The 22305-nt window shown below is 38.6% G+C and overlaps 1 protein-coding gene across 2 annotated transcripts in view; it reads left to right on the top strand.

Moving 5' to 3' along the window:
- CTNND2 (catenin delta 2) overlaps window positions 1–22305 on the top strand; it is a 1171885-nt gene that overhangs the window by 242282 nt on the left and 907298 nt on the right. The gene's annotated exons all lie outside the window — the stretch shown is intronic.

Below are 22305 nucleotides of genomic sequence, written 5' to 3'. Positions count from 1 at the left end.
TATCCCACTGTAATTCAATGAGAATTATTCAGTATATCTGTATGGCAAAAGGAAGTTTTGTCAGAGAAATTCAATTGTGTAAAACTGCCATACCATTGATATTTTGCATTTCAACCCCTTTGCCTCCAACATAGAAGATGGCTATCTGGATAACTGCAGTTTTTGAAGACAGCTGAGTTTAAAAACTGCTTATGGTTTTGATCATTAGTAGCGCCCGCTACACCCCTCCCCTCCCCCAAAAATGGGTAAAACACTTTAATATCTAGTTTTGGTACTTTGGACCCTTGACAAATTTTAACGTGACATACGGCTTCACAGAAAAGGATACTCTGAGAGGATATCTGGTTCTAGCATCCTGCAGAGGCAGAGAGAGAGAGAGAGAGAGAGAGAGTTGTTTCTGCTGACTCACCAGACTAGCTTTGGCCCAAGAGTATATGAAGAGTTTGAGCCGTTCAGTGAGTCAGAGGGAAATAGGGGCAAGAACAGAATAACACTGAAATTAGAAACACTAGGAACAAAATAAACCCAATCTAGGGAAGAAGTTTAAAGTGAAATTTACATTTTGTTTTTTATCTAAGTTAAAGACAGCCTTAGGATGTGGTGGAGTTTGGATTTTAACTCTGTGTGCCTGTTGTGTTATGTTAGAAGATGCATATGCAATAAAAACATAAATTATCCTTTTTAAAATGCAAAATTATTCAGATAACACTGATAGCTTCTTTAAGGATTCTTAAAAGTTATATTGTATATTTAATTGAAATAGTCTGTTGTCCTATACTTGTATAATACTTTGTTTTTACAACTGTTGTACAATTGGTAGTTTATATAGCTTAAAAATTAAAAATGTTCTCTGGCATGCTACATTAACTTTGAAAGAGATTCATGGTTGCCCTATGTGTTTGATATGTATGAGGGCTTTCATGCAGTATTACAGCATTATCTGGACACGCTCATTATCTAAAATGATATGTGAAATGAATAACTTATACAACCTAACTTTTTCAAAGTAGATTGTGATTTAGTGTATTGGGCTTAAAAGTTTACCAGAAAGTGAGAGTGGTTCACAGCACATGTGCGCCATGTGAAAGTGATCTCTGTTTTATTGGGAAGGATTTTGGGTTTTGGAATGACCCGTATTTGGAAGAAAAACACACTGTCTCTGGCTTATTTCCTCTCCACACAATACTGTTTGGTTCTACCAGGCACACATTACAGAACTAAGCTTGAAGTCCTCACAAAACAGGAAAAGCCATATTGACTAACAGTCCAGACAGCTAAAACATAGTCTAATTAAACTGTTGAAACTCCATTTAAACATTCTGGGTGTATTTTGTGTGGTAATGAATTGGCAGGGAGATGGACTAGGTGATGTAATAAGTGTTCTCCATCTCTAATAGCCCTGATTTATGAGCTCATTTAACCTGACATTCAAGATAAATGGCTTCCCATCTCCTAGTAGAAAAAAGCATATGATTTGTCTGTCTAGCCAACACTTTGGGTTAATTTATCCTCTGGCTCTGCTCAGAAGTCTGGCCTTACTTGAAGATTTGGAAGCATGAACATGGCTAATTATGTAGAGGAATAAAAACAAACAAAGAAAAAATGGGACAACCACTTTTAAAATCAGATTGTCCTTGGCCAAATTTAATAAAATATATTCTATTTCCTCCAGTTTGGTCATTACATATATAATTATTCCACCTAACTTTTTAAAAATTTCGTGGCTCAGCTGCAGAAACTTTTCATTTACTTCTGTGCTCACTTCTATGCTCTGTGAAATTGACATCTGAAGTTGTTTCTCTGGATGACTGAAGGAAGCAGAACCACAAGTATAATCAGGGCCGGCTTTAGCAAGTGTGGGGCCCGATTCGTGGGGCTTGTACTCACCGGGCGGCGCTCCGAGTCTTCTGCGGCACTTCAGATTGCCTCGCTCCGGCCGGGGAAGCGGGGCCGCGACCTTGCCACGCTCTGGTCCGGGGAGCGGGGCCGTGTGCATAGAGTTGTCTGCCCGCTCTCTGGCCGGGGTAGCGGGGCCACGGGGTTGCTGAGCTCCAGCCGGGGTAGCGGGGCTGCGGGGATTGCAGCGCTCCGGCCGGGGTAGCAGGGCCGTGGGCTTGCTGCGCTCTGGCTGGGCACAGGGCCCTCTTAGGCGCGGTGCCCGATTTGGGGAATTGGCCTAAAGTCGGCCCTGAGTATAATGGTGTCATAATGACTGTTGTAGGTGCAGCTGATTTGGGGGTAAAGACAGACTCGATGAACATACACAATGGTCAAAAAATTGGAGGAAGAATGGAGATTTAAAGATAAAAACACTTACATTTTCTATTTGAATTTCTTATGACAAATGGGAGATTGGGAATTCTACATTTTGAATTTAAAACTGACTTAGGTCTGAGATCCACATGTACAATTTCTCTTGTGTATGATCACACACTTATCATACCAGCCTACCTGTAGCTGGTAAAATGTACATGAGCGCAGCATAGAGATAATTGTTTCTGCCTATAGAATCACTGTGAACAAGCTTCCAAAACATAATTTGAAGTAACATGAACTATAAACAGCATAAACTGATTTTAATAAAACTTTAAAAATATGAGGTTAGTGCATAGGATTTGCCTTTAAGTAATATTTTTTCATTACTATTATGGCTTCCAATAATCCACATGCTGCCTCAGTTTTACCAATGAGATTATCTGGTCTAATAACAGCAGATTGTTTAATATTCCAAACATAAAAGTTTCATATTTAACTCAGCAATAATGAGCTCAGAATCTATTTCTGCACGCTTTTCATGTTGTGTCTTTATGATAAAGTATAAACACAGAACAAAGGCTTGGATGTTGTTGTTTTTTAAAGTAATTTCATCAGTTTTATTACTAGCTATTATATGTAAATTCATGTATTGAGGATTTTTCCAAGGATGTTTTGCCTGAACTGACGTAGTGGGTCACACTCAGGTGTTGGACTGCACCTGGGAACATAAATGAAAATGAATGGCTAAGAGGGGATATAGGGTACAACTTTGGTTCCCTGCTCTCAATTTCCTCAAAATCTGTATAATTCCCAGCTGTAGAGGGGACAGTTTGGGGCAGGGTCTGGGGGGATAGTCTGTGTGTTTGTAAATGCTCCCTGACCAGGCTGTTTCATGTCATGCACAAGTTACTCTGTTCCCTGATAGGGACAATTTTTGTGGTGGAAATAACATTAATGTGATCACATGCTACTTTTCAGCATGAATGTGTTCCCGTGTCAGCAGTAAATGGCATGGGGACTCATTGACGGTATGTAAGTGGAGATCCATATAATGCTTTATAAGACTGTACAGTAAATATTGTTGTTCACCCAGTTCTTTTTAATACTGAAACACAGGTAAATTTACTGGTAGGTGATGTCCCAACTGGTTGAAAGACTGTACTCAAAGGGTTTTTATGGTTCACTGTCAAACTGGGAGGGCGTATGTGGTATGGTACTGCAGGAGCCAGTCCTTGGTCTGGTACTAGCCGATATTTTCATTCAGACTTGGATAATGAAATGAAGAATTTGTTTATAAAGTCTGCAGATGACCCCAAGCTAAAAGTACTTTGGAGGATAGGATTAAAATTCAAAATGACCTTGAAAAATTGAAGAATTGGTCTGAATTCAACAAGATGAAATTCAGTAAAGACAAATGCAAAGTTCTTCACTTAGGAAGGAAAAATCAAAAGCACAACTACAAAACAGGGAATAATTGCCTATGTGGTGGTAATGCTGAAAAGGATCTGGGGGTTATAGTGAGTCACGAGTTGAGTATGAGTCTATATCATTCAGGAAGTGTTGTATGTGGGATATGGGAGGTAACTGTCCGACTCTGCTCAGCACTGATGAGGCCTCAACTGGATAACTGTGTCCAGGTCTGGGCACCAGACTTTAGGAAAGAAGTGAGTAAATTAGAGAGAATCCATAGGAAAGCATTAGAATACTTGATCTATGAGGAAAGATTTAAAAAAAAAATGCTGGGAAACAAGCAGGAAGAATTAGAGGTCCTGGCACAGTCGAGGAACTATGACGTGATTGGAATAACAGAGACTTGGTGGGATAACTCACATGACTGGAGCACTGTCATGGATGGGTATAAACTGTTCAGGAAGGACAGGCAGGGAAGAAAAGGTGAAGGAGTTGCACTGTATGTAAGAGAGCAGTATGATTGTTCAGAGCTCCAGTATGAAACTGGAGAAAAGCCTGCTGAGAGTCTTTGGGTTAAGTTTAGAGGCAAGAGCAACAAGGGTGATGTCATGGTGGGCATCTGCTATAGACCACCAGACCAGGAGGACAAGGCTTTTTTCGGACAACTAACAGAAGTCTCCATATTACAGGCCCTGGTTCTCATGGGAGACTTCAGTCATCCTGACATCTGCTGGGAGAGCAATACAGCAGTGCACAGACAATCCAGGAAGTTTTTGGAGAGGGTTGGGAACAACTTCCTGGTGCAAGTGCTGGAAGAACCAACTAGGGGCCATGCTCCTCTTGACCTGTTGCTTACAAACAGGGAAGAATTGGTAGGGGAAGTAGAAGTGGGTAGCAACATGGGCAGCAGTGACCATGAGATGGTCGAGTTCAGGATCCTGATAAAAGGAAGAAAGGAGAGTAGCAGAATACGGACCCTGGACTTCAGAAAAACAGACCGACTCCCTCAGGGAACTGATGGGCAGGATCCCCTGGGAGGCTAATATGAGGGGGAAAGGAGTCCAGGAGAGTTGGCTGTATTTTAAAGAAGCCTTATTGAGGGTGCAGGAACAAACCATCCCGATGTGCAGAAAGAATAGCAAATATGGCAGGCGACCAGCTTGGCTTAACAGAGAAATTTTCGGTGAGCTTACACACAAAAAGAAAGCTTACAATAAGTGTAAACTTGGACAGATGACTAGGGCATGCCGGGGTGTAATCAGGAAGGCCAAGGCACAGTTGGAGTTGCAGCTAGCAAGGGATGTGAAGGGTAACAAGAATGGTTTCTACAGGTATGCTTTCAACAAGAAGAAGGTCAGGGAAAGTGTGGGACCCTTACTGAATCGGGGAGGCAACCTAGTGACAGATGATGTGGAAAAGCTGAAGTAGTCAATGTTTTTTTTGCCTTGGTCTTCACAGACAAGGTCAGCTCCCAGACTGCTGCACTGGGAAGCACAGTATGGAGAGGAAGAGAGCAGCCCTCAGTGGTGAAAGAACAGGTTAAGGACTATTTAGAAAAGCTGGACATGCACAAGTCCATGGGTCAGATCTAATGTATCAGAGGGTGCTGAGGGAGTTGGCTGATGTGATTGCAGAGCCATTTGCCACTATCTTTGAAAACTCGTGGTGGTCGGGGGAGATCAGGGGAGGTCTCGGACGATTGGAAAAAGGCAAATATAGTGCCCATCTTTAAAAAAGGAAAGAAGGAGAATCCAGGCAACTACAGCCTAACCTAAGTCCCTGGAAAAATCATAGAGCAGGTCCTCAAGGAATCCATTAGGAACCACTTGGAGGAGAGGAAGGTGATCAGGAACAGTCAACATGGATTCGGCACTGGAGAGGCCACATCTGGAGTATTGCATCCAGTTTTGGGCCCCCCAATACAGAAAGGAGGCGGACAAATTGGAGAGAGTCCTGCAGAGGGCAACACAAATTATTAGGGGGCTGAGGAGAGGCTGTGTGTTTAAATAGAAAATTTTAAATATTTTCCAAATAAAAATATAATTTTTTGATTACATTTTTGATTAAAGTAACTTTGGTTGATTGTATTTTCCCTTTACAGAATTACTAAAATATTTCAAAGGAAGCCAGATATTTAGGGGAAGAAAACCATGAATGGTATCTTGGTTAATTTCCTAGCCTTAGGATATAATGGCAGGGCACATGTAGGGTAATAATAAAGCATTATAAGAAACAAGTTATAATTAAAATACAGATTAAATAAGTCATTTAAAATGTAAACTAGACTGGATATAAATTAGATCGTGTTACTACATAATGAGCACATGGTTGTGGATAGGACACTGCACTGGGAGTGAGGAGGCCTGGTTTCTATTCTTGGCTCTTCCACTGACCTGCCATGTGATGTGGTTTGGGCAAGTGCCACAGTGCCTCAGTCTCCCCATGTCTGAAGTGGGTATAATATTTACCCTCCTTTGTATAGAATTTTAAGATTTCAGAATCAAAGTGATACTTTTATCAATCCATATTGTTACACATTCATGGATGTTAAGGCCAGATGGACCATTAAATAATTGTCTGACATCTTGTATAACACAGGACATAGAATCACACCCAATTATGCTTGTATTGAACACAATAACTTAGGTTCGACCAAAGCATATCTTCCACAAAGACTTCCAGTCTAATCTGAAGACATATAGAATATATAACAACAATCATTGTAGAAGCCTTAGAATAGAAGCCAAGAATTACTATTAAAGTCTTAAGCCTTTTCTTCAAAACAAATAAAAATCCTTGGAAGCGTGTTTCTAAATAGATTAAATCATGATAAATCCATAGTTTGCCTCCTCTCTCACATCACAGCTATTATTTCCTTTAAAAGTTTTTGTGGCTTCCCTTCAGATCCATGCTAATTGTATTTAATCAATAAATACCTTTCCAAGCTGTCTCTTATCACCACTCTGTATAGTATACCATTATCTTCTGTTCCTTCATTACATAACTCCTGTTTCCCATATATATGTCAGCTAGAGATTCTCCTTCCTCTTTCCTTTGTCTTTTTTCAAACAGTTTATTGATTTTTAGATATTAATACATTGTAACAGGAAACAAACTCACCCACAGTTTACATTTCACACACCATAAGCACTTTCTAATACATGTAACACATATAATAACTCTCACTTGCAGGGTTCACTGAAATATATGAAGTTTGGAGAACTGAACTTGTACCTTCATAATATATCTACCAATTAGCAAGATATTTTTGGTGAAAAATGTATGTTTTGTGGGAATTGAGAATTTTTGGAGAAATAATTTCTTACAACAGGGTCCTTTTCTGTGATTCGCAGAGGAGAGAGGAATAAATTAGCACATTTGCTATATGTCTTCCAATACAGAATTCTAGCATTATGGACCAAATTGGGTTGGCCTCATGTAGCTCTTCTCCTGGAGCAACCAGTCTTTATGCGCTTTGATAAATATTAGTTTTAAAATTACAACAGTGGAGAATGAAACAAGTAGTCTCCATAGGGATACTTTCCATACATACCACTTCTGATACCAAAGAGATGAACAGCAATGGTTGCAAGTAAGAGGAGGTAGTTACATCACTGGGAAAGGGTAGTGGTGATGTTCAGAAGGGGAACGCTATTGGAATGAATTGAGGTAGAGGCTTGCAGAAATGACCTGTGCTGCATGAAGGTACCAAAAGGGAATACCTCCCTTACAGCCATATTAGATCGCCAACAAAATGACCATAAGGAGAGGGAGGAATGTACCAAGTGCCGCTGCTATATACAGTGCTTGGTTTACAATAAGTATTTAAAAATTATTTAGTCAAAGCCAAATAAAAGAAATTCAGCTAAAATTAGGTTGAAACTAAATTTTAGCATAGTTCTATTTTAAAGTTATATTGGAAAGACCTTGTAAAGAAAGACTAGAGATGAATCCATTTCTGTTAGCAGTGCTGTACTGGCATTTTGAGACATTAAATTTGGTGCCTTCTTTTTGTTGCTCCTTTGTTGCTTCTTGCACCACACATGTTCAGACTATCACTATTGCCACTCTGTGAAATTACTTATACTCATATCATTATAGATTCAGCCAATTCATTTTTACAAAATCAAATTCCTTTAAGCCAATATGGTGGAATATGTTCTAGATCCACATTCTAAGATTGCTCAGGTACCTTGTTCAAATAAAATATCCAGTTAGACTACCGTTTGCAAAATAAAATTGCCTATCTTAAAAATATTCAGATTCAGGCAAGTTGTGTGGCTTTCATTGCCACATTCTATAGTCTTGAAGCTCAGTTTTAATGAGTGAATCCAGTACTGAGATCAGTTAATTTATTAGGTCAATATATTTAATCAAGGGGTTTGGGGAGGTTCATTCTTGTGATTTGGGGTGCATTTTATGCTGAACCAGTACCTCAGTTGACCTTTTGAGACTTCAAGATGAAAAATTTGTCTTTGGAAGGAGACAATGTTCCTTGACCTGAAGAAGAGCTCTGTGTAGCTCAAAAGCTTGTCTGTCACCACCAGAAGTTGATCCAATAAAATATATTCCCTCACTCACCTTGTCTCTCAAATGTTCCTTTTATACATTTTCCAAATCAGAATAACTTCTTGTACCCACATCATCGCCATTGAGAAATTCACTCTAGGTGCATTTAAAAAACAAACGGTAAATTGTGTAAGAGAGGAATGATGCTCCAAACTGCTACCATTTCCCATCTTTCATCTTAGCACTCCTCTCCAGCCACCCTTCTCTTTAATACTGGAAAGTTCTGCTAGCCTGGGTACCAGTCTTCATCAACTCTGATTTATTTGCTCCTGTTCTTGATTTAAACTTTGCTGCCTCAATATTTATTTTTCCTTGCTCAGAAAATATATTAAATTCTGTGATATCAATTTGTGTCAGAAATGCCATTCATTTTCCATGGGAGGAAAAAGTAATATTGAAGAAAATAAATCACCTTTACTTTGAACACTAAAGCAAACAATTAATTTCATGTTCTCTGCAATATCTCTCTGTTCTGGGAATTTAGAGTCTTCTCCATATCCTAGAAAACCTACTAACTCCCATGATGACATCTTGCTTTACATATGCAGCGTAAGATACTTCACATTATTTGTCTTTCCCTGGACTTGGTGTGCAGTTTTCATTTCATTCCCTATTTTTGATTACCTTACCATTTTTGCACTGCCTGCAGATCATTCTGGAAACTTTCATGTCTTGATGGTGTTGGATTCCCTGCCTGTGTTCTTTTCATATGTTTGATCACTTTTTATACATGCTTTTGCATCCAACATTGTTCTTCCCTATTCCTGAGTTATTTACAGCTAAATGCAACTCCTATTTTATTTTTTCTATAGATAATTATATATAGAAATTAATTTCTATATATAATTCCAAGAAAAATAATAATCTTAAAATGGAGGTAAGAGTGAGAGTACATACTAACTGGGTAAAATACATTACAAGGATGTTTGTAATTATCCCCAAACCAAGGGTTAAACATGCAGAAAATGGAGTCAAACTTAAAATTAATCCAAACATATAATATTTCTGGTTACAGATTAGATTAAACTGGTTTTAATTAAACTTTTTTTGTCCCTTGATGGTGAAAAGAAGACATTTCTTGAAATTTCTGGTAGTAGAACATTATTCTTTAGCTTCTGCTGACCAGGAATATTCAAATATGAAGAATAATGGCAAAAATGACCATTAATCCTTAAAAGAAAAAAAAAGAGCCTAAGCACAAGAGTTCAGTGAATTTTAACTAATATAGGAAATGTTTAAGTGTCAGAGGAGAGGTGTCAACCGGGTGCTAAAATTCTTAGTGTCTGCTTTTTACTTCATTTTAATTTCTAAACTAATTAACGGGTTCACTTGTAAATGTTCAGAGAAATCATTCTGTACTCAGAGATTGTGCTGTAATTTGGGTTATGATACACTGCATTTCTCATTCATAACAAAGAGGTGGAATCCCTTCTTTTAGTGCAAAATTCAGCTATGGAGCCACAACTGGAACCTCCATAATGTATTTATGGACAGTTTCCATTTCCTCTTTGTACATGTTCCCTCCCATTGTTTTACCAGCCCCTCACTTATAATTCTCTTACTATTATAAAATTAACTGTAATGTTAAATCCCTCTGGGTTTTTTTGCTTTCTGGTTTCTCTTTGTTTTAAATACCAAATAACATTGTGGTTGCTGTTACTTTGAACATTTCTCCTCTTTTCATCTAAAATTGTACCATTTGAGTTGTTCAGTCTTAGGTTTAGATTTGTTCCCTTTCTATGACTTTCTTAGACACTGTGCAAGGACATTTTGCTCTGTACCATGTGCAGAAAATTGCTGTTCAGGTGTTATTCCTGTTATGTCTCAACTTACATGTGGAAAATCTCTCCTTGCTACTAATTTGGTACTTTCAAGAAATAATTTTCATTTCCACTAGTCTGCCTCATCTTTACCATTTTGTAGCTGGGGTACAGCAAATTCCTGCTTGCAATTTACTTCCCCCGTTTCAAAATGTGAGCCATATTACACAAATTTCATCTCTGTCCTTCCAGTTGCTACTTCTGTTTCCCTCCCCCCTCCACTCCACTGCAGACTTGTAAAAGGCCTCTCTTCCCATTTTCCAGGCATACCATCTCTTTAATATCACTAATAACCTTCCGGATTTAGTCTTCTGTCCTTCAGTTTTCCATTGCCCCAGTGTTTGTTTAATGAGTCTATAATGGTGTTTTCACTATGATTTTTGGGTGAGGAAAAGCAATATTTAATATGTCAGATTCTATAAGGAATGCAATGTGAATTGCAGGATATATTATCTCTTGATCATGCTTACTTGCCCTCTGGACTATTGCATGATACAATTGCCTGGATGATTTGCTATCCACCAATTATCGGTCATATGGGTGATAGTTCAACAATAATTTAGCAAGATCACAACAGAAGCGTTTGTCGATGACCTGCATTTTTACAAACCTGCTCTGAGTCTACCAATGCAGTCACCAAATAGTGTCCGGTATGGCTGTTTTTGTGTTGTGGACTAAGAACTGGACTCTGCTCTCCAGCTTGGTTGACTTAAGCCCTGGGAAACAGCTGTTTGATGGTAGTGACTAGTTATTACTACCAACCTAGATTAGATTTGGTCAAGCTGCCTAGAAGCTCTATGCCTGATTCTGATCTGACTCTGGTTTGACAGAAATATGACTCCACTGACTTAACTAGAATTACTCCTGACTTGCACCAGTGAAACTTAAATCTGAAACAGACTTTCCAGATGCTATCACCAGTCTCTTGAGCTACACGGTCCTTCAGTCTGTATTTAAATTGTTGCATGCCTTCATTTTCAACAAAAACTGTCAGTGGTGTGGACTGAACTAAGTGAAGGCCCCTGGTGTTTGCAGCCAAGCCACAGGCAACATTGAGAAAACCAGCTTGCAAAATTTTAGTCACATAGCTTGCTAAATGATGGAGGGGCAGGGACAGGTATCAGATAAGGAATGGACTTTATCAAGGTGTGTGAAACTGACTTTAGTAAACAAATATATATTGGAGAAAAACTGCTCTCACAAACAGAATTATTTACCAGGAAGATACATTGCTTTTTGCTAATTAATAGGAAAGAGATGCATTCAGCTCTTATAATGTATTAATCATGGATTTGTTTGTTACAGCTGTGTGTGAATAAAAAAATGAAATATTATGTAACCAGGATAAGAAAGTAGCTAATAGGGAATAAGCGTAGTACATTATATTTCAAATATTTTCTATTCTGGTTGATTGGTATAACTCTAAAATTGTCGTTAGGTTCTGTAACCTTTGTCTGGCTCTTGCTCTGTGTATAGCAAGAAAATGCAACAAGGCTTAAGAAATACACTAAACCTGCCAGCCTTCAGGTATTCTGCTGTTCTTTGCTACTGCAGACCTTCTATCTTGCAAATATGTTTGGAGCCAGATAAGAGAAAGTCTGTACAAATTATAGTTTTAGCCAATATCATATACAATATTATATATGCTATCACATTTTTTGTATAACAATGCATTTTATTCGTGTGTAGTTTTTCCAGAATGCTTTTTAGTTATGTTAAGCTGCTTAACCAAGGGGAGATGTGAAGTATTGTAATCTCTGTGTTAGGTGTAGACACATTGCAGACTACAAGAACAAGACAAACACTTTTTTTTTATGTATAGCTAACATGCCATCTGTACCAAGCTACAAGTGGTGAAGGATGTGTCTAAGGTTTTGCTGACCTCTGAAGTACACTGTGGTCAAAACAACAATAATAAACTGGTTACAAACTTTTTCCTCTTTACTATAGAGTCTGTGCAAGACTAGCAAAAAGTCTTCAAAACATGTCAAGAAGATAATAAATAATAAGTAATGCAAAGAGATGGTGAAATTCTCGACTCTAGTATATATAAGAGGCAGTGTGCAACTCAGAATTTGAGTCGGTTGGCCACCTACACTAATATCTCCCATATCAGTGGTAACATATTGTTCTTTCTTTTTGTATTATGCTGTATTAATCTTTGACTAACCTTGGATTAGTAAAGTTGATTAAGCCTAGCTACTCGACATCTCTTGTTATTGAATTAAAATCAAACCCATTAACAGTGTGGAAAAACAAGACAGAATGATAAATACTCATAAATATATTTTGCCTGACACCAATATATACACCTATATATTCTATAGTCTTAAAATAATTTTGATATAAATTTCTATATATTTTAAAATAAGTGAAATATATGCTGTACTTAAATCAGTGAGCATGTGATTCTTTTCACCCCTCACTTTATTTCAGCAGGAAGGCATTTACTGGTAACATCCTCTTAAAATTTTAGTTTATAGTTATTCGTTGAAGAGCAACTGGGCTTGAGATGCTAGAACAGGCACTATTCACAGACAATGTCTCTTTCCTTCCACAGGACAGCTATGTTTATATACTTCTTTTATATCAGCTTACATTTCTGCGCTTACATCCAGCTTTGTTCACTTCCTTGTCAGTTTGGATCATTATTTGATGCTCTGTTGACAGAGCACTTCAGGGCTACTATATCTGATGCTATAAATAGGGTTGATTCTTCATATTAAATCAGCATGTAAACTTACACAATTTTCATGTTTGTTAGCTTATATAATAAATATAATATAATTATAATTAATTATAATTGGGGGGTTATTTATTTATTATATCATTGTAATAGTTTTAAAAAATGAAGTAATCCATGTCTTGAAAAAATTGACATCTTGTCAGTAGCTTGCTCTAATTAATCGGAGTTCAAAACACCATTTTATCTGCTCAATGTGCATTAAATAGATATATTACATTTTGATTTTGATTTTTGTGATTTGCACAAAGCACAATTTGTGTGTGAAACCACTTAGGATTATATATATATATATATATATATATATATATATATATATATATATATATATATATATATATATATATATATAATGAGTACCATGGCAGTTAGGTGGCACTGTGGATTACTACAATAGCTGATAGTAGACTTGCTGTTCTGGTTTGGGGTGGTACCTGCCATAAACTAGAGCAGTTTGGCTGACAAGACATCCTAAAAGTGTAGGGATTGTCAGGGCGCAAGGAAGCCTCAGCCACATTCCTTTTTCCTCAGATTTGAACTCGTGACCAGTGTGGGGGAACAGTATTTGTGCTAGTATTACAGCACTATGCAACTCGAGGATTCCCCCACTGAATCCTATGGCCAGCTTTGGAACATCTTTGAGTCAGTAGAGCTGAGAAATTACCTAGAATTTTAACCCAGGCACCTAAATCATCCAGGGAACTGCCCTATCTCACCAGAGAATTAGAACCATGGGTTCAAATTATGGGTTAATTCATCAATTGAATTGTTTGGTAGTCTCATCGTAGACCCTTTCTGTGTACAGGGCTGGCTCTGGCTTTTTTGCCACCCTAGGGGGGAGGGCGGCGAGCCCGCTGCGGCTCCACTCTCCCCGGCGGCTGGAGCGCCGTGGGGAGGGCGGCGAGCCCAGTCGCAGCCCCGCTCTCGGGCCGGAGCGCCCCACCATGCCGCCCCCCTCCAGGCGCCGCCCCAAGCACATGCTTGGTGGGCTGGTGCCTGGAGCCAGCCCTGTCTGTGTATGTAACAAAACTACTTCACAGTCTTATATGGTTCTACATAAATGGCTGTCTCTACTTGGGAATTGGACTGGACTTGCTGAGATAATAAGGATTGAAAAGCACTAGAAGAATTGCAGACAGGTTTGTTACTTACCTGCTTGTTACTTTCAAACCAACAGTGCTATTAGTGCTATATTTTTAGGAGTGCTAAATTCACTTTGCAATTTTCAGTATAAGAGACTAAAAATATAAATGTAATGATAGCATGTGCTACAGTGATGTATACTTAAATGCTGGAAAGCTAAGCTAAAGAAATGACTCATCAATGCCTTTAACATTTTGAGCCATTTCTCTAATAACAGCTGAATCTTTCAAATCTGATGACATGTCCCATTAAGCATCTGCGGTTTATTTATAAAAAAATAAATATAAGGCTTCATCTCTGTGTGTGTGTGAGAGAGAGAAAGAGAGAGAATAATAAAAATACAAAATATGTGAATGAAAGCACTTTTATTAAGAGTCTATCTATTGTTGCCATTATTGGAGCTGAGTGACTAGCCCAATATTTGGGGCCTTTCTAGGCTGCTTCAGTTTGGAGAAATTGATTATGTGAATCAGATGTTTTTTTGATACATTCCTGTTTATTTACAAAGAATGGACACAAAATCGTCTTTCCCTGACCACGGTAGGAACAAGTAACAGTAAGCCGTTTCCTTTATCAGAAATCCCAGTCTGCCTTTCCAATGAGTTCAGTGCTTCCTCTCAGGCCCACACTCACCACTGCTTCTCTTGCTTTCTTCTGGCCTTCTGCCTCACACACACACACACACACACAGAGGGTCACACACAACCAATCATTTGCCCAGTGACAGTGGTGGTAGTGTTTACAATCAGCCCCAACAGAAACACCTCGAATTATGTAGTTTACCTCCTGTTTGTCCCTGCCATCCAGTGCTTTGTTTCAGCAACACATATAATTTCAACTTATTGTTTCAGTTGTCACTACATAAAGGGACATTTAATTTCTTGTTCCATTTAGGCTGAATGAAATGTTGGTACACCCATTCACTTTTAACCAGGTCTGTGACTGATCTATAGATCAAAGATTCACTTGAGGGTAGCTATTAACACCTTCTGGCATAACAAGAGAGAAACTCTTAAATAAAAGTCCATTCATTCATATCCAGAAAGTGGTTCATTTTTGTAACACATTTAATTATATAGCTCTAATTTAAATAGGTTTGTTCATTTTAACAAAATTGATGTAAATGCTCAATGTAATTATTTACCTGACACAATTCTTCCTATTCTCTTCCTTCCCTTGGTAACTCTAATTCTCAGGATGTCTGCCAGCAAACCAGGAAGGCATGCCAGAAACAGGTTATTGTGGGAACCTTCCCTAGTCAATAAGGGGCGCTAAAGAGTACACAATGAATGAGTAAACCTAGGAAATCTGTGACGCTTCAGAGGACTATTGAACAAGATAAAGAAAATCAATTATAATTATTGAAATTGAAACTGTTTTAAGTTTGACTTGATATTATTTTTATATATATAAAATATAGTTAATTACGCTGGAATCTAAATCTAGGGAATACTTGGAAGACTTGCCTTATTTAAGTGATGGATTAAGAAGGGATGAATGCTGAAGGGAAGTGGTGAGGCCTCTAGTCTTGCTATAGGTTTTCTGCGTTTTGGGTTTATTGACTCAGATTGCAGAATTCTTATGGTGTGAAGTTCAAGGCATTCGTACTCAGTAGTGGAAAGCTGACTACCATTGCACAGCTGGATAAACTGAAATTCTTGAACTGCAGTCTTCTCTACGGGATGCAAATGAACATTTTTGGGGTGGAGGGAAAGCACCATTTTTCACAGAAGTCCTGCTGAGTGATTAGGAGTTTTCTCAGAAACTTTGCCTTCTTTATGCTCTGCGAAACTGAGATTTCATTCTGCAGGGCTGTCTTCTGGTGAGAAGCAAGGCTTCAGTAATTATTATAAAGATCTGTACCATGATTTGTGACATTGGTTTGTACAGCATAAAGCTATCTAGAAACTTCATTTCATTGTATGGTACCAAATAAGGCAAAACAAATTTTCCTGCACCAGGTTCCCTTCTCCACATATACATCAACCTAGATTTCAATTCTAAGGAAAAAGAAAGGTCAGCTTTGTACATTGAGATGAAAATAATGATAAAGTTAATTTAACACTAATCCTATGTTTAATGAGAGTCTGAAGATATTTTAGTATGCAAATTTTCAAATGTTAACATTTCAATGTCCAATACTTACCAAAGTCATTGCATTTTATAAATTTTGGGTTTTTTTTAAATTAGGTTCTCTTTTTCTGGAAGCTTCTTTTTTTTTGTTTGTTTTTTAAGTAGGGCATCAAACTTACATAGCAGTTTTAAATATTGAAAGTAATCTATTAAGGGCATTAATATTTGATACCTTTAATTTATTTTACCTAATGTGAGAATGTGATGATTTAACTTTAACGTTTTTGTTTTTTACACTGGGAGTAACACTTACCTGTGCTCGTCCCAAAGCCTCATGCATATTCAGAAGAAAGGAGGCTCCATTCCCTCAACGTTTGGTGAGCCTTAGGTTTTGTTCTCTCCAGGTAAAAGCCTATCAGGAAATCCCTTAGACTATTTGTCACTATATCGGAAAGGGCCAGGGGTCAGTTATATCCTCTCAAAGAATCTTGAAATGGATCTTGGGCTGTATTTTACTATGCTATCAGCTGTCTAATCTTCCCCATCCTAATGGGGTAAGAGGTCATTCTACAAAAGTGCTTTACGAGGTGCCTCTACTTGATATTTGTAAGGCAGCTACATGGAGCTGTGTCCCCACGTTTGCTAGAAATTGTGCCTTGGTACAGGACTGATATATCTGTTGGAACAGCAGTCTTTCATTTATCTCAGCCACCTATCACCACGCACCCTGCTCCTATTTGAAAACTGCTTGTCCATCACCCACAGTGGAATGCACATAGGAACAGGCACTCAAAGAATAAGCAAAAGTTTCTCATCGTATAATAACTGGAGATTCTTCAAGAAGCGTGGTCCCTGTCTGTATTCCACTGCCTGCCCTCCTGCCCCTCTGTCTTAGATCTTCACCTCTATAGTTCCATCTCATCACAAATCAGAGATCGGACCACCCCATCCTTTATCTCCTTGGTCAGAGGCACGAGGTGAGCCAGGGATCATGTGAAAAGCAACAGACACTGCTTTCAAAATTCTCCAGATCCAGGCACATGGAGCACATGTGTATCCACAGTGGAATACATATAGGGATTACACATCTACAAGAACATCCAGTTACTATTACTATAAGGCAGTAGTTCTCAACCTGTTTATTATTGTGGGCTGCATATGCGGCCCACAAAGTGTTATCTGGGCCACAGGCTGAGAACCAATGCCCCCCACCTAACTCCCCCAAAAACCCCAATGCTCAGCACCCTCCGCCCAGAGACACCTCCACAGAATGGGGCCAGGAGCGGAGAACTGGGCGTGGGGTGGGGGTCAGGGACCCCGACCCCTGCTGTGTGGGGCTGGGCGGCCAGCTGCCCGGAGCCCACCACATGGCAGGGCAGCTGGGAGCCTGAAGCCCATGACCTTTAGCACACAGCTGAGCTAGGCCACAGCTGTGTACTAATTGGGCCGCATGCAGCCCGTGGGTTGAGAACCATTGCTATAAGGTATGTAACTTTTTCTTATAATTTAAACAAAAAACAAACAAAAATGTTGGAAGCACACAGAACATGAAATAAAGTTGCTGAATACCCCTTTTCCTACAGTCAAAGGATAAATTAAAGAAGCTCTCCATAAGTACTTTGGGAAAGGGTCAGTTGTTACTACTGTATTAGGAAAGAGCTGGGTTTTTAATTAGTGTTTTAAGAAGCAAAGGCAGAGTTTTCAGCCTTTAAAAACATACTTATTAGGCAGGCATCTACAAGGGCTTTAGAATAATAATCTTTTAAAAATGTAAATAATACTTTATAAAATATTACATTTTAGATGGTGACTACTAACATATTGTGTTTGTGCGTGTGCGCTGGGGGTGAGGGATAATAATAGATATCATTAAAAAAAATTGACAATGAAATGGTAAGACACTTTTTTCTTGCACTCATGGTGAGATAAGATGTACGTTTGTTCCATGCAGGGTTCGGTCTTGCAGTTTAAGCCATACAGCATCTCTCAGTAGACCTTTGCACCTTGCAGGAACAGGCCCCAAATTCCGATAATACTTGCATCCCTTCTCTCTCCCCGCCACTCGCCCCCCACCCCCAAGTATTTCGAGGAAAAGTAAGTGTTTCCTTTGGACAAAATAAATGTTTCCCTTGACCCAAAAATATTTATTTTTTTGTTTTGTTTTGTTTCAATTTTGGCCATTTTGAAACATTTTTGGTCATCCTTTAAATAAAACTAAATATTTTTTTTTAAATAAAAAGTTGTTTCAAATGAAGGAATCTTTTTTTTTTCCCAAAAATGTAAGAACAAAATGATTTGATTCTTTGTGGAAAATGTTTTTTGTTTTTGTTTGTTTGTTTTTTTCTGACTGAAACAATTTGGTAAAATTGACACGAATTAACAAACTGTTTTGGTGTTACCAAATCTAGATTTTTTTTTTGCTGAAAAAAAAACTTTCATTTGAAAATTTTCACCCTGCTCTACCCAGCACCCTTGAAAATCAGACAATAACGTAGAATCCCCAGGTGATACTTTGACAGTCTCTTTTCTGAACAGAGGCACTTTAATCTCCTTGAGTTACAATATGTACATAATGGTTATTGCAGAAATAGCCATGAACAGAGGTGGTTATTAGATATCAAAAACAACAGCATTTAGGCTTACTTATGCAGTACAAGACAACTGTCCTCGCAGCTAACACCAAATTCAGAGTCTAGAAATAGTCCCTGGTTAACTCTATAATGCAGTAAGTGTGCACTCTCACAGATGGTCATGGAATTTTTGGTGTCTAAGAATATTCAAACTTAATGAATTTTTAAAACTGAATGGACTTTTACCAGTCACCGAGCTTGGATAGTGAAATGAAACAGATACATTTCACTTTAATTCAGTTAATGTCTATTTGGTTTCACTTTTCAGTGCTCATATCCTATCTCAGTGGTTTATTTGCATTCACCACAGTCCTGGTGATATTTATTTTTAAAAAGTGTTTTAATTTCTGTAATATAAAATCCTCTTTAGCTTTGGTTCTGTGAAACTTTTTAAAAACCTAAATATTGGACCTAAGCTAATTAGGCACTGACAGTCTCTTGAAGAAAAGTAAAATTACCAGGTGATTAATACCTTGATTATCATTTCACAAATACTCCTTCCCCTTCTCTGCCCACACAGTAAAATAAATGTGTTTGCTATCTGAAGGATTAAACTTAAAAAACAAAAACTGGATCATTAAAACAATGACATTTACACATGTAGGAATTGATTGAATCATGAGATCTATACTTCAGATTTCTGGAAATTGCAAGACTTTATTTGATTGAGGGATTGACAGCTTTAGGCTACATCTATATTTATGGTGGTTTGTAGAGTACATATACTGCACACCCCTCTAGCACAATTATAAATAGCAATGTAGACAATGAGGAATTGCTTAGGCAAGTAGAATAAAGACATGCCTGAACCCTAGGGTAGCGTTTCTCAAATGAGTCCACCAGTAGAATTTTTTGTGGCTATGACAGTCTCCAAAGCTCCCCAACAGTTGCTGAGATAGTAAGTATTAAAGTTGCCTTGTAAACACCATACATCATAATGTTCAGTCATTCCCTTCTAAATATTACAGTACAGTGCAGGCAGAGCCGAACCACATAGGTATGGTTTTCTTTCAAGTCAAAAAGTGTATTCATTGGCTAATCGCTATGTTTACATCTCGCGCAACTGTAGCTCTGTAAGTGGCCATTGGCCAACATCATCGTCAGCAAGATCAGTATGGTGTTTGGGTGGGTTAAGATTGTTTGTGGCAGACGGTGAAGAGTTAAAAACATGCATGGATATTAGAAAGTTTTTAAAAAAATCAGTACCAGAAGATGACCATGAATGTGATACAGAGACAATCCCAGAGGAGCCACTTGCTGCTAAGAAAAGCAGAACATGGAAGGAAGAAAAATGAACATTTCAGGACCAGTGGGAAACGCAGTTTCTTGTGTTTCTGAAGCCATCAGTTTCCGTTTCTGAGAAAATTGCAGTGTGCACAGTTTTTAAGAAAGAAATTCATCAAATTAAAATTTATGCAATGCAGTGACACTATAGCACTCATGCAGCGGAAGTTGAACAGAATTACCAAGGGGAGTTTCAGAGGTGCAACTTGTTAAATGATGCAATAACTGAGCTCAATAGACAACAGCGACAGCTCAGAGATTTTTTGAATAAAGATGATCAGATACAGGTGGCTACTTCTAAAGTTGCACTTCTTTTGGGGAAAGCAAGGAAACCATTCAGCAACAGAGAACTTGTAAAGAAAATTGTTCGGGCCATACAACCAGAGAGATACCACTGAGCAACGACATGTTGCAGAGGAGCGCAAGAGATCTGGCAAATTTTCAACAAAAGGGAAATAGCTGAAAAAGTCACAGAGAGCCCTTTCTACAGCTTGTGCTTGGATTAGAGCCTTGAAGCCTTGAGGTCATGAGGAATCCCAAGGACATTGTATGTGTATGTTTTTTTTACTGTGATCACCATTGTTTTTCCAAAGGTGTTTAATGTCAGGTGAACCTCAGCTATAGGCCAACTGACAAACAAATTTTTGAATGTGTTCGGGTGAGAATGGAAAAGTGGTGCCTTAGCTTTGAAAATCTGTGCAGCTTGACAGCTGATGGGGCAGCGGCTAGAAGGGTGCTGAACAGCTTCCAAAAAAAGTTGCACTAAGAAACTTTTTTGTTTCACTGTTTTGTCAATAAAGGGAGATTCGCAACTCTGTGCAAAACAGGCTGTGAGACACATGAGGTGCTGTGGAATTACAACCTGGTCCACTGGCTTAGTTTGAGCTCGCTGAGAGTTTGAACACATGTAGCACCCCCTGTCCACCCAGTTACCTCCTTTAGAGGCAATTTCTTTACAGGTTTTGATGGACAGGCCTGGGTTCTTCTGGATCCTGCCACCCACTCAGCAGGGTGTAACTTCTTTTTCTTCCCATTTGAATTTATTTGATGGTGCTTCCACTCCCCCCCTCCCCCGGCTCCTTCCTGGCAAGGTAATCAGCGCAGCTTGGGAGGAAAATTCTAATCACAGGGTAACCTCCCCCTACTTGCTAGATAGTTGGAGACTTCCAAGAAATAACACAAACGCATACAATATATTTAACACGGCAATTATATTAAACAGGAGATAAATATAACATAACAGCATAAAACACTATTCTCAGGGTCATTGGTGCCCATGCTGATAATACCAATGAATTTCCCCAGTCACGTGATCTGATACAGTCAACATAATATTAGTGTCCTGTTGGCACGCATACTTTGTAGGGGCCTTTGATGACCTGTGACCATAATATCTTCTGTGTAGCAGTTAACATTGTGGCTGACTGGGTTCAGTACAGCCCAAGAGACTCACAAGTGAGATACGGTGGTAAGCCCCTCTGCAGATTTAATAGGCAGCAAGTAAGAAAATCTCCAAATCCTTACCCTCTAGCTTGAGGATACAGTTCAGGAAGTAAGGGGTTTCCCAAAAATTTCCCTGACTAGATAACTAAAAAATGGTGTGTTACCCACACGATCTAGGGCACCTCATCTTTACCCTTCCATGGGCTCAAGGCATAGCCCAGTTAATTTAGGCACCACCACTCTTTCCCAGTTCCTAGGGCTCTGGGTGAAAGACACCTTTTCCAATTCCTGGGGCCTTGGCCGTAATCCTCTGTGGGTTTGCAGGGCCTTTTACCAGTCAAAGAGCATTACACAGTAATATCCTTAACCTCTATTTATTAACAGGTACCAAAACAGAATAAACACGCTAAGCACACAATGCTCACCTCTCCCAATTAGGCAGATGAACTTTTCTTGATGGCCAGTCAAGATTAGATCATCTGGGGGATGTGTCGTGGAGTTAGGTTCCAAAGAACTTCCTTTTGGACCCCAGTGTATATAGTTAAACTTGAGTCCTGCTTAGATATACCTTAACCAATCATTTTAAACTAAAATACTACAAAACAGTATTTTTCACCAATCCTAGGTCATTACAAAACAATTATTTAACCAATCATATCCCAACACTTTAGTTGATTTAAATCTTGCAAAATAAGTTATGCAACAGACAGAAACAATTAAAGAATCAGACAGACACCATATAGCTAAACAACAGAGAACTGGAGACGGTTAAGACAAAACAATAGATGTATATATTTCATAATCACAACTGTTGATAAATGGTTTCTTGCCAGATAGACTGCTATCAAACAAAGTTTTCTTTAAACATCTTAAGATCTGTTTCTTTATCTGGTGATGGTGGGTACTCTTAGGACAGGAGCACTTTCTTAATAGT

This window comes from Chrysemys picta, chromosome 2 (assembly GCF_011386835.1).
Source record: "Chrysemys picta bellii isolate R12L10 chromosome 2, ASM1138683v2, whole genome shotgun sequence".
NCBI lineage: Eukaryota > Metazoa > Chordata > Testudines > Emydidae > Chrysemys > Chrysemys picta.
Note: the sequence above shows the minus strand (reverse complement) of the source record. Positions and strands in the feature narration are given on the sequence as shown.